At 40.8% G+C, this 13,502-nt stretch overlaps 1 long non-coding RNA gene across 1 annotated transcript in view; it reads left to right on the top strand.

Moving 5' to 3' along the window:
- LOC142106710 (uncharacterized) overlaps positions 1-13,502 on the top strand; it is a 25,307-nt gene extending 11,805 nt beyond the window's left edge. Inside the window, exons 4-7 of the long non-coding RNA XR_012679759.1 lie at positions 380-575; positions 659-785; positions 11,239-11,334; positions 12,922-13,502. This is a non-coding gene — a long non-coding RNA (uncharacterized LOC142106710). The remainder of the gene's footprint in view (positions 1-379; positions 576-658; positions 786-11,238; positions 11,335-12,921) is intronic.

Genomic DNA, 13,502 nt, shown 5'->3' with positions numbered 1-13,502 from the left:
TAGTTCATCTTTTGATCAAAACATTTAAGCCTGCATCCCAGCGTCAAGGGCACCTCATTATCTGCAGGCCCTACACTGACCTATTTGCTTTAAACACCATTAAAATGCAGTTAAAATCATGCACTCACCACCCAGGTATAGGGGCTTACATCTAGTAAGGGCTGGCTTGTAAGCCACACCCAAATGAGCTTTAAATAGGCTTTATGGACAAGGATGCAGGCTTAAATGTTATAATCAAAATATGAACCAATAGCTCATGTTTTCATATTGCTAGATACACACAGATATGCAGTGTTAAGGATAACCGCTGACAACAACTGTCTTTTGTTTTGTTCTGTCATTGGCATTATATAACAGACTTGTTTATCTTTATGTTTAGGTAGATTGATGGTGCCAAAGATTTTTGCATTTAATTTCTGTTGAGAAATCTGTCCACCAGATATCACTTTAACCAGGAAATAAGCATGGACGTCAGAGGCACAAAGGACGACTCTGAAGCATCTTGCAGGAAGTTGTACCAATACTTGGAAAATGTTCCCTAATTTTTTATTTTGTTTTGAAAATAGCAACTTCAGGTGAGATTTTATTGTTAATAACGTTATTACCTCTGTAGCAATGGATAAATATATGTTAACATAATATTTGCATTGACTTTCAGAGACACTCTGGGAACCATGTTACCACAAATACCTGGTCGAGAATCATTGATTGACAACTGGCGAACCTTAAATGGGACTGAGCAGCTGCAATCCACAGGGACAAAGAAATAGGCTTAGAGTTCCAAGGTGACATAGTCTCATTGCTTAAAAATATAAGTAGGGGTCAGTCTTACGAGGAATGTGACACAGACTCTCTGCTTTGTAAGAGCCTCCTGAAGTCATGAGTTCCGATAAAAGATTGGAAATGCATGTTGTTGTCCTTCTATTGTCTTTCTATTCCACAGTTTATCGGTGGCGTGGTGGCTCAGTGGTCAGCACTTCTGCCTCACAGCACTGGGGTCATGGGTTCCATTCCTGACCGTGGTCTTATCTGTGTGGAGTTTGTATGTTCTCCCTGTGTTTGCGTGGGTTTCCTCCGGGTGCTCCGGTTTTCTCCCACACTCCAAAAACAGACTGGGTGGTTAGTTGGCTGCTATTAGATTGACCTTAGTGTCTCTTGGTCTGTGGGTATGTTAGGGAATTTAGACTGTAAGCTCCAATGGGGCAGGGAATGATATGAGTTCTCTGTACAGCTCTGCAGAATTAGGGGTGCTATATAAATAGCTGCTGCTGATGATAACAGCATATTGCTCTAACTCATTACTCAGCACAATGACATTTGGCGACAAAAAAAGACCTTATATGCTTAATATATGTATTGTTCTATGTTACTTTTGACCAATAATCTATAATATAAATGTCTAGTGGCGTGTGTTAGTCTGTCTGTGTGTGGAAAAAATAAAACCAAGCTGCAGCGCCACCTGCTGGGCGGAGTTATACACTGACCTACTAAATTCTTAGTGTGTGTGTGGAAAAAAAAATTCAGAAAGGGCTGAAATTTGGTGTACTAAGATGTTTTTAATTTGTTAATTTATTGGTTAATTGTTAAAAGTGTTTATAAAGATTTAAACAAAATATATATATATTTCTTGAAGGAGAAGTGACAGTTGAGAGTGGTTGGTGGTTGCCGGTGGTGACAGTGGGGAGTGGTTGGTGGTTGCCGGGGATGACAGTGGGGAGTGGTTGGTGGTTGCCGGGGGTGACAGAGTGAGAGGAGTGTGATACTCAGGACCGCTGAGAGAGATCCCTGTGTCTGGATAGACATCTGGATAGATGTGCCGATGAAAATGAAGGATGAGGTGATGGAGAAGATTGATGAGGTGGTGACATGTGGACAAAACCACGTTAAAAAAGGGCGCTTGCGTCGGGAAGTAACGCTCTTCCCCTGAGGAGGCCTGGGCTAGGCCCAAATGCATGACAAGAACCTTTTTAACACCTTAAGTAGCTTGATTTGACTAGAATGCATGAGTATCATGCACGGGTTAACTTGTGTATATATATGTTCCACACTCCTTCATACTGTTCCTTTTTTGGGAGCGTAGGAGTATTTATTATTTCTCAGCCATTATGCTACAAGTATTGTTATCTTTTATACACTCGCAACATATTATGTGGCACTATATAGAGAATTATTTCTTTCAGATGAGTCCCTGTCACAGTACACACACACATACCAGGGCCAATTTCAATTTTGGAAGCCAATTAAGTTGCCATATGTGGCTCTCCAGGACGATAGCCCAAGGAGAGAACATATAGGCTCCGTGCAGATAGTGCCTGTGTCAGAATGAAGCCCAACACTCCAGTGTTATAAGGGAACATTGCTGATTATTGTGCCACCGAGCCGTCATATGTCATTTATCAAATGTGCTCAAGGACAAGTAGTGAAGTCAGAAAACTTTTTCTGAGGATCCGATAAATCTTCATACATGAGGGTGGGGCAGCACGGTGGCTTAGTGGTTAGCACTTCTGCTTCACAGCACTGAGGTCATGGGTTTGATTCTCAACCATGGCCTTATCTGTGTGTAGTTTGTATGTTCTCCCTCTGTTTGCGTGGGTTTCCTCTGGGTGCTCTGGTTTCCTCCCACGCTCCAAAAACATACTAGAAGGTTAATTGACTGTTATTAAAATTGACCCTAGTCTATCTGTGTATATGTTAGGGAATTTAGACTGTAAGCTCCAATGGGGCAGGGACTGATGTGAGTGAGTTCTCTGTACAGCGCTGCGGATTTAGTGGCGCTATATAAATAAATGATGATGAGGGTGAGATGTCTCTTGGATAACCAAGAAGATGAATCTAGATCTGTGTCTCTCTCGCCTTTGGAGAAGGAACATTAAAAGTGAAGCTGTTATACTATTTTGATAAAAGTCATACGACATATTCACACACAGACAAAAACAGAAACACCGAAGATGGAGATGCTTCAAATACCAGATGCATTGTGGGTAGACACTGCATTATAAGCAAAACGCGTTGTAAAAATGATCAAAAAGGCTTGATGACATTTTCTGGGAGATGCATTGTATTTTTATTGGTGTATTTTTAATATTTTTTTTTAAAACCACCTGTGTACACACAGCCTAACTCTGAATGATATTCTGAGGGTTTAGGAATTTGTACATACAGTCCTAACGTGCTGACTCTTCAGACTATCCCAGACACATCAAAGGAGCCCTGTATAACAATGCAGTGATTTGTAGCCTGCAAAAGGATTATATTTACTTCCCAGCATGAACTGGAGATCATGCTCTCGGGCCTGTCGCCAAACTATTACAATTATAAATAAATGTTATATAAGTATAACCGCTTGTGGTGACTAGAGAGCAGCTGTAACGATTGATGTATCCTCCACCAAGAATACAGAGCAGGTAAATTCACACTTGGCACAGTTACTCTGTGAATTATAAATAGTACATGCAGTACAAATGTAAAATACTAATAAATAAAACAATATTTAAAATAATCTACTATTAAATTAAATCATAAAATCAATTCAGAGTTCATAATACATGGCGTTGCTGTCCAACCATTTGATATAATTCTCCTAAAATTTATAGAATTGAAAAAAAATTAATTATAACTCCAAATAGTTTTAGTAGTGCACATAATAAAGATATTTCTTTATAATCTACAACTTACAACAGGGAACTCCTCAGAGCAGCACTACGAGCAACACATTTCACAATTCTCAAGTTCCGATGTCAGCACACATTGCTGATACAGAATATTAAGCTTTTATAGGGGTGTTTGGACTTAATTATGACTTAGTAATTAACTGTTTGTTGGCTGTCCATACTATCTCAGTTTAGTTAAAAAAATACAGAGCAAATGACAATTTTACGTTTTCAATAGTGACATATTTCAAGCAATGTTTTTGATAAATAATAGGCTATGTAATCACCAGATCTCCCTTAAATGCAAGCAATTCTACTTCATTATATAGGCTCAGACAAACTAATGTGTTCTTTAAAAAAAAATCAGCTTATTGTCAGCTATTACTATATGTTAGAGATGTTCACTGACCCCCGCGATCTGGTTTTGGATCCAGATTAACTTTGTGTTTTGGTTTTGGATCCCGATTTTTTTTTCTAAAATCCTTTTTTTTTTTTTTTTTGCTAAAATAACATATTTTTGCTTCCCCCCCCCCTACATTATTATTAACCTCAATAACACTAATTTCAAGTCATTTGCAGTCAATTTTGACCAGCTCACAGGTCACAATATTATTTTCATTAGAGATGGGCGGGTCCGGTTCTCCGAGAACCGAACCCACCCGAACTTTGGGTATCCGAGTACCGAGCTGAGCAGCTCGGTACTCTCCCGCCCATTCCGAATCCAAATCGAGGCCGAACGTCATTGTGACGTCGTCGGATCTCGGGACTCGGTTCTCGCGATACTTCAACTTTATAAATACACGCCTCCACAGCAATCCATCGCCATTTGACAGAGGGAGAGAGCAGGGTGTAGTCATAGGCTAATTAGAGCAGGGACAGAGAATACCATATTGTTCTTGCAATTGCTCTAACCAAAATCGCTAGTGCAGAGAGGAGGATAGAGGTTTATTATTTTTTCTTCATATTTGGCACTCCCCAGCGCTTTTGGGGTGTCCCCCATAATTGTGCATTAATATTTCTGGCTGTCAAAAGTCATATCTGTCAGCAGTATCTACTCAATAATTTTTAGCACTCCTCAGTGTTTTTGGGGTGTCCTCCCTAATTGTGCATTAATATTTCTGGCTGTCAAAAGTCATATCTGTCAGCAGTATCTACTCAATAATTTGTTGCACACCTCAGTGTTTTTGGGGTGTCCCCCATAATTGTGCATTAATATTTCTGGCTGTCAAAAGTCATATCTGTCAGCAGTATCTACTCAATAATTTTTAGCACTCCTCAGTGTTTTTGGGGTGTCCTCCCTAATTGTGCATTAATATTTCTGGCTGTCAAAAGTCATATCTGTCAGCAGTATCTACTCAATAATTTTTAGCACTCCTCAGTGTTTTTGGGGTGTCCTCCCTAATTGTGCATTAATATTTCTGGCTGTCAAAAGTCATATCTGTCAGCAGTATCTACTCAATAATTTGTTGCACACCTCAGTGTTTTTGGGGTGTCCCCCATAATTGTGCATTAATATTTCTGGCTGTCAAAAGTCATATCTGTCAGCAGTATCTACTCAATAATTTTTAGCACTCCTCAGTGTTTTTGGGGTGTCCTCCCTAATTGTGCATTAATATTTCTGGCTGTCAAAAGTCATATCTGTCAGCAGTATCTACTCAATAATTTTTAGCACTCCTCAGTGTTTTTGGGGTGTCCTCCCTAATTGTGCATTAATATTTCTGGCTGTCAAAAGTCATATCTGTCAGCAGTATCTACTCAATAATTTGTTGCACACCTCAGTGTTTTTGGGGTGTCCCCCATAATTGTGCATTAATATTTCTGGCTGTCAAAAGTCATATCTGTCAGCAGTATCTACTCAATAATTTTTAGCACTCCTCAGTGTTTTTGGGGTGTCCTCCCTAATTGTGCATTAATATTTCTGGCTGTCAAAAGTCATATCTGTCAGCAGTATCTACTCAATAATTTTTAGCACTCCTCAGTGTTTTTGGGGTGTCCTCCCTAATTGTGCATTAATATTTCTGGCTGTCAAAAGTCATATCTGTCAGCAGTATCTACTCAATAATTTGTTGCACACCTCAGTGTTTTTGGGGTGTCCCCCATAATTGTGCATTAATATTTCTGGCTGTCAAAAGTCATATCTGTCAGCAGTATCTACTCAATAATTTTTAGCACTCCTCAGTGTTTTTGGGGTGTCCTCCCTAATTGTGCATTAATATTTCTGGCTGTCAAAAGTCATATCTGTCAGCAGTATCTACTCAATAATTTTTAGCACTCCTCAGTGTTTTTGGGGTGTCCTCCCTAATTGTGCATTAATATTTCTGGCTGTCAAAAGTCATATCTGTCAGCAGTATCTACTCAATAATTTTTAGCACTCCTCAGTGTTTTTGGGGTGTCCTCCCTAATTGTGCATTAATATTTCTGGCTGTCAAAAGTCATATCTGTCAGCAGTATCTACTCAATAATTTTTAGCACTCCCCAGTGGTTTGCGCTCAGAATGGATTCAAAGCAGTCCACATATGATCTAAATGAGCAACCAGGTTCTGTCACCAGTCCTGATGTTAGTGTTCCCAGTACGTCATCTGGCCAAGGCGATGTCAAACAACAGAGTGTTTTCAAATTAGTGCAAAAAACAAAAACCAAAAAAAAATTTACTGTATTGAAGCGAAAAAGAAGTGTAACTGAGCAAAAGTTAAGTGACGATAAAAAAAAAATTGCAAGCATGCCATTCTACACACGCAGTGGCAAAGAGAGAATGAGGCCTTCACCTTTGGCTATTAGTGGCAGATCCCAAAAAGTTACCCAGGCTACAATTGGTGCACAACTACTGTTACGCGTCAAAGCTGAGCTGCAAGATACCAGTGAGGCATTACAGGAGAATATTTGCTCTGATTCACAAATGACAACAATCCCTGTGGAGAGTCCATCCAACAGTGGGATGTCTAATCGTGAGCATTCTGCTGATGTGTGCCTTAATAGCCCGAGTGTAGCCGGTGATACCCAAATTGAGGATGCCACTTTGGAATTAGAAGAGGATGAGGGGGAGATTTGTGTAGGCGACGAGGGCGCTAATGAGGATGTTGATGAGGATGAGGTTGTTTGTGTAAGTCCTGCACCAGTGGCAGCAGTTCTGGCACGTGACAAGAAAAAGGCCATTGTCATGCCTGGGCATAAAACAAAAAAATCCACTTCTTATGTGTGGAATTATTTCTACCCAAATCCAGACAACAATTGTATAGCCATTTGTAGTGTATGTGAAGCCACAGTCAGTCGAGGGAGGGACCTTAACCATCTTGGAACCTCGTCTATGTTACGCCATTTAACGAGAGTTCATGGCAAAGTGTTGGGAAAAGCTGAAAGTTCTTCCCAAAAAAATACAAGCACTCCCTCATCAGCTAAGACCCTCCGCTCACCGACATACCGACGGCTACAAAATACACCCACCACACCATCCTCATCAATATCCTCAGTAGCGCTCGGAGTTAGCCCGGCATCCCACTTAAGGCTGGATGACTCCGGCACTATTATTGATTCCTCTGAAGAAAGCGTTAGTCCTGCTGCTGCTGTTGCTGCTGCTGGGGGTGAATCGTCATCCCAGAGGCAGGTGAATAAAATGAGCAGTCCTACATTTCAGCAATTAACTGTGAAACAATCATTTGCGAGGGGAAGCAAATATGACAGCAGTCACCCAGTCGCCAAGCGAATCACAGACGCCATGGCTGCAATGTTAGTGTTAGATCTGCGTCCAATCTCCACAATAAACGCAGCTGGTTTTTCACAGTTAATTGAGGTTTTGTGTCCGCGTTACAGAATTCCATCGCGACACCATTTCTCCCGTAAAGCTATTCCACAACTATACCAAAAAGTGTGTAAAAATGTAGAGATTGCGCTGAAAAATGCCATTCTGCCCACTGTTCACTTAACCACAGATATGTGGACAAGTGGAAGTGGCCAAACCAAAGACTATATGACTGTGACAGCCCACTGGGTTGGTCATTCACCTTCACCAGCAGGAACAGCAGCAGCATGTACACCACTACGTAACATTTGTCACAGGCAGGCCACTCTTTGTATCACCGGCTTCACTAACAGGCATACGGCTGACAATTTGTTACGCAAACTGAGAGATGTGATTGATGCATGGCTTATACCACTCGGACTCTCCCCAGGGTATGTCATTTCAGATAACGCCAACAATATAGTGCGAGCATTACAGCTGGGTGATTTCCAACATATTCCCTGTTTTGCTCACACCATCAACTTGGTGGTGCAGAGCTTCCTACGAAATAACCGTGAGGTGCAGGAGATGCTTTCGGTGGCCCGTAAAATTTCAGGCCATTTCAGGCATTCAGCCACAGCATGTAGGAGATTACAGCAGCTCCAAGAGCAGTTTAACTTGCCCTGCCACCAACTTAAGCAAGAGGTGGTAACTCGGTGGAATTCCACCCTGTACATGCTTCAGAGGATGGAGGAACAGCGCAAAGCCATCCAAGCATATTGCACAAGTCATGACATTGGGAAAGGAGGGGGGATGTATTTCACTCTTGCACAGTGGGGAATCCTTTCAGTGCTGTGCAAGGTGCTGAAACCATTTGAAGTTGTGACATGTGAGGTCAGTGCAGACTCTGCTAGTTTGAGCCAAGTCATTCCTTTAATTAGACTATTGGAAAAGCAGCTTGAGAAAATGAAGGAGGAGCTGAAAGCAAGCAATTCAGCAAAGTATGTTGGCCTTGTCGATCAAGTACTTAATTCGCTTCACAATGATCCTCGAGTTATTAAGATCTTGAACTCGGATCAGTACGTTTTGGCCACTGTGCTTGATCCAAGGTTTAAAACCTACATTGAGTCTTTACTTGTAAATGAGCGAGATGTGAACTTTTGCAAGGAGCTATTGCTCAGCAAGTTGGCCGCTGAACTGGGCCTCGGCTTGACGACGTGTCCTCCTTCACTTTCTCAAGCTGTTGCTCGTAAAAAATTAAATTTCCAAAAAAGAAGCAGGGAAGACACAGGGGGCAGACGAGAACAATTTAACATCTGGGCTGGTTTGAAGGATTTTTCAAAAAAAAGTGTCACTTTGCCCATAAGTCCATCCAATATGAGTATAAACATGCAAAGGATGGTGGAGGATTACTTTCAAGAGGTAGTTGATATGGAAATGTCAGACAGTCCCTTTCCTTACTGGGAAGAAAAGCAGGCCATTTGGAAACCCATGTACAAACTTGCTTTGCAATACCTAAGCTGCCCACCCTCCAGTGTGTACTCTGAACGAGTGTTCAGCACAGCAGGGAACTTAGTCAGTGATCGCCGTAGAAGGTTACTTCCCAAAAATGTGGAGAAAATGATGTTTATAAAAATGAACTACATCTTCCACGAGGAAGGCCTTCACCATCCAAGACATCCAAGCACTGACTGTTCTCTAATGGCGGATTCAAGCGGCGATGAATTGATAGTCTGTGATGATGACGTACACACTGATGAGGGTGAGGATGAAGCTGAAGATGATGCCGATAACATCTTTTTAAAACTTTCTATGTAAGTGTAGGGTGCAATCTACCCCCAAAGAGGAAAGGGACTTGTGGCATTTCCATATCACATACCATCTTGAAAGGCTGCTGTTAGGGCAATTTATCCTTAAGGGTAGGGTGTCATAGACAGAGTGACCCTAAACTGGCTTTGTCCATTTTTCATAATATTGTACAGTCTATAATGGCTGAATTTTTTAGTATTTTATACAAGTGGAGGGGGGCCTAGAGAGACAGAGTGACCCCAAACTGTCTTTCTCCATGTCAATTAATATTGTACAGTCTATAATGGCTGAATTTTTTTGTATTTTATACAAGTGGAGGGGGGCCTTGAGAGACAGAAACCAAACTGGCTTTCTCCATGTCAATTAATATTGTACAGTCTATAATGGCTGAATTTTTTGGTATTTTATACAAGTGGAGGGGGGCCTAGAGAGACAGAAACCAAACTGGCTTTCTCCATGTCAATTAATATTGTACAGTCTATAATGGCTGAATTGTTTGGTATTTTATACAAGTGGAGGGGGGCCTAGAGAGACAGAGTGACCCCAAACTGTCTTTCTCCATGTCAATTAATATTGTACAGTCTATAATGGCTGAATTTTTTAGTATTTTATACAAGTGGAGGGGGGCCTTGAGAGACAGAAACCAAACTGGCTTTCTCCATGTCAATTAATATTGTACAGTCTATAATGGCTGAATTTTTTGGTATTTTATACAAGTGGAGGGGGGCCTAGAGAGACAGAAACCAAACTGGCTTTCTCCATGTCAATTAATATTGTACAGTCTATAATGGCTGAATTTTTTGGTATTTTATACAAGTGGAGGGGGGCCTTGAGAGACAGAAACCAAACTGGCTTTTTCCATTTCTTTACATATTTAACTATAAGTGTAGGGTGTAATATACATTCAAGACGATGGCTGCATTGCCAATATGCATAGATGGAGAGGAAGACAATCTGTTTTGTGTGTAGAATAGGCCTACCAACGAAGAATTAAACTGTTTTTTTGGATGATTTATTACCTCAACAATTAGATTACTTGTCTCTAAAACAGTTGGAGCACTAAATTGGGTTAATTTAGGCCCAAAAACATGGATTTTCCCAAAAAATAGCAAAACAAAACCAAACAAAACCAAAACCAAAACCAAAACACGCAATGGCGGTTTTGCAAAACCAAAACCAAAACCAAAACACGACGGTAATCCAGATCCAAAACCGAATCCAAAACCAAAACACGGGGGTCAGTGACCATCTCTAATTTTCATACACTTTCAAACAAAGACTGCAGATTTAGAAGACCAAGCCTGCCAGACCTATTATTTCTATTTCAGCAATGACAATTAGCAATGGAGCAATGTAGCTCTCCTGAATGTCACTGGAGACTTTGAAGAACACCCCTCCACTTTCTTTTCTACCTATGACACTGCCCAACTGCACTAGAGACTGCCAAGAACTGTGCTACCCCTTCTGTGTCCCTCTGTGAAATGGCGCTGGATCGCCGTGGAGGGCGGGTACTTATAAAATCCAAAGCTCGTGAGATCCGAGGGCTTAGAAAGAGGGGCACCTAGGACACAATTAATCCTTCTACCTGCCCTGGGAATAAGGGAGCGAGACATTGAATGTTAGATCAAACATGAGAAAGTTGTGACTTGGGATGTATAGAGCATATGTAGCCTGTTACTTGATTAGTGTAACACACACGTCTTACTTGTAAGTCTAGAAACACTGTATTCTTTACATTTAGAGCTAATCAGTTGTCTGTCATAAGGCAACTCATCCTAAGTTAATTCTAAAGGAAAAAGCAATGACATCTGTCTGTTGTATGAATTTCTGAACAACAATCTCCCAGAGCTATCAAATGTACCTGGCTTCAATATATATATATATATATATATATATATATATATATATATATATATATATATATATATATATATTACCCACTATTAAAGATGTTATATGAATGCTGTGCTCAGCTTTGATGTACAGATAATAAAGTGAATTAGCTGTAATGAAACCTTAATACATCGTCTTTGCCTGATATCTCTTATGACGTTGTCGCCGCAGGACAGCAGCTGGACGCCGGAGGAAATATTTGCAGAAAAATCCCCTGCGGGTAATGAATAGCAGGATTTTGATGCAGTGACTGGATTATAGGCTGAGGTCTAGCTCATTATATTCACTTATACCCATACTCGAGTGAAGTTTATAAGCATGATTTTACCCAACGCGGATAGTAGATGAGTCTTCATATACTGTACACTTTAGGGGCTAATGCAAAGCAGAGCTATGCGCATATAGGTCTCATACGGACAACTAGGATGTAATTATAAGTTCTGCATGCTCTAGTTTAATGTTAATGTGCATTATGAATATACTTGTCTACGTTCCCAGAGTGTCCGGGAGACTCCAAAATTTGGGGTAGTTATCCCGGATTCCCAGCAGAATAGACCATCCTCCTGGATCCTAATGGATACTACTATCCAGTTATTTATCATAGCAGATAATGACATTTACTGGTCACTCATTGTAAGTAGAATTGATTTAAGGTCAAATTTGAACTGTTTCCCCTTCCCAGTAATGGTACCTGGCAGAGCCGTAACTTAGAATTCTAGCGCCCTGGGCGAGAAAGACAGATGCCGCCCCCCTAACCCTCAATTTTAACCAAATTAATCTAAAATATTCCTAAATTGCGCCCCCCTTTAGCGTTGCGCCCTGGGCGGTCGCCCCTGTCGCACAGCCCTAGTTACGGCCCTGGTACCTGGTGGGCCCCTCCTAGTGGTCACCCATCATGTACTCTATGTAGCAGGGTCCCAGTGTCACATATTGCTGTCACCTTTACTGATCACCTCCAGCTACTTGTCTCCCCACAGCAGGAAATATATAACCCAATGTCATTAACTGGAAGACTCAGACCCTCTATAAATGCAGAGAAGGAATAAGGCAGCGTTTGGTTAATCATACATGGTACCAGCTGCACGGCAGTATAAATGCTCTATATGTCTACAAAACAAACTGACAGTTGTCAGAGCTTGTGCTTCTCAATGCATATCTATGTGTATCGCTGACAACCGTCTTTTTGTTTTGTATACATATAGGGCATTTATATCGCCATGCAGCTGGTACCATGTCCAGATTATTTCTTCTCTGTTTCCCTTAGACCCTCAATATTGGACCTACTCTGCTATGGAGAGGGAAGGGAGCACCCCCAGAGCACTATTGTTGGGAAAGTAGGTATTTTGTTATACATCTTAAATAAAAAGGAATCTATTTTAATGCCAATAAAGATGTATTGTGTGATGTTATTTTATTTTGATATCATTATTTGTATTATGCTTTACTAATGTCAATTATAGGGATAAATGCCTAATACTATAGGCCTGGCCATTGTGTCTTTGTAAGGTATAAAATCATCAATAATTTCCTTTTATCTTCTTTTAATAACAGCAATCTTCTGACAATCTTCTTATGGACCTAATTAGCAGTACATTTAGAGGTCTAGAAATAATTTGAAAAGAGTGACAGATAAATTATATATATTAAATGACAGTATGTGATAGGAGTTAGGTGAAAGTAAATGAGAAGAAAATAAATCCTTGGAGACAGAGGACTATATGGACAGATGTGTGATAAATAGCCTGTGGACTTTGTCTCTTTATGGAATGTTGAGCTGAGTGAGGTCATGATGTGACATCATAATGGTAACTGCTGATATCACTGCTTCAAGACTCTACCCTCTGTCACACACAGCCAGGACACTGACCCAGCACCAGCAGACATCACCAGCTCTCCTGCACAGACTGACGACATCCTCTGCACCTCGCCATCCTCTCGCCAAAAGAGGCCAGGATTAGGTAAGTATATCGTCCAAAGCGTATTCCTCACTTGGATGTGCCTGCAGACTTGGAGCTTGACTACCCCAAAAAAAAAACCTTGAGCTTGTTTGGAAATTATGAAATTTTTGGTTCTAGCAGGGTGCTACTACTTTTGCAATTCTAAAAAATGGTCGTCCGATTCAGCAGATTGTGCAGCTTTGTGAGAGATACAAATTGGGCAACAAATTATAACTTCTGAATATTTGATTAAGGCTCAGTACTTGATTTCTGCATAGCCCCTTAATGCCCAGAGGGAAGGGCAGTCCTTGCAGCCATGGTTCCCCAGAGGTTTCCTCCACAGGGGGTTTTTCCTCTCCTGAGCGCTGAAGGATGACTCCCCGTGAGTCCAGGGGTATCCGCTATCTTGGTTCTCTTATAGAACAAGTTTGTAAGAGCCATAGCCATATTTTACTAGTTTATTATGCAGAATAACAAATGTACATTTTAATCTGAAAG

The sequence above is a fragment of the Mixophyes fleayi genome, chromosome 11 (assembly GCF_038048845.1).
Source record: "Mixophyes fleayi isolate aMixFle1 chromosome 11, aMixFle1.hap1, whole genome shotgun sequence".
In the NCBI taxonomy this organism is placed as follows: Eukaryota; Metazoa; Chordata; class Amphibia; order Anura; family Limnodynastidae; genus Mixophyes; species Mixophyes fleayi.
This window is presented reverse-complemented; position numbering and strand designations above follow the sequence as displayed.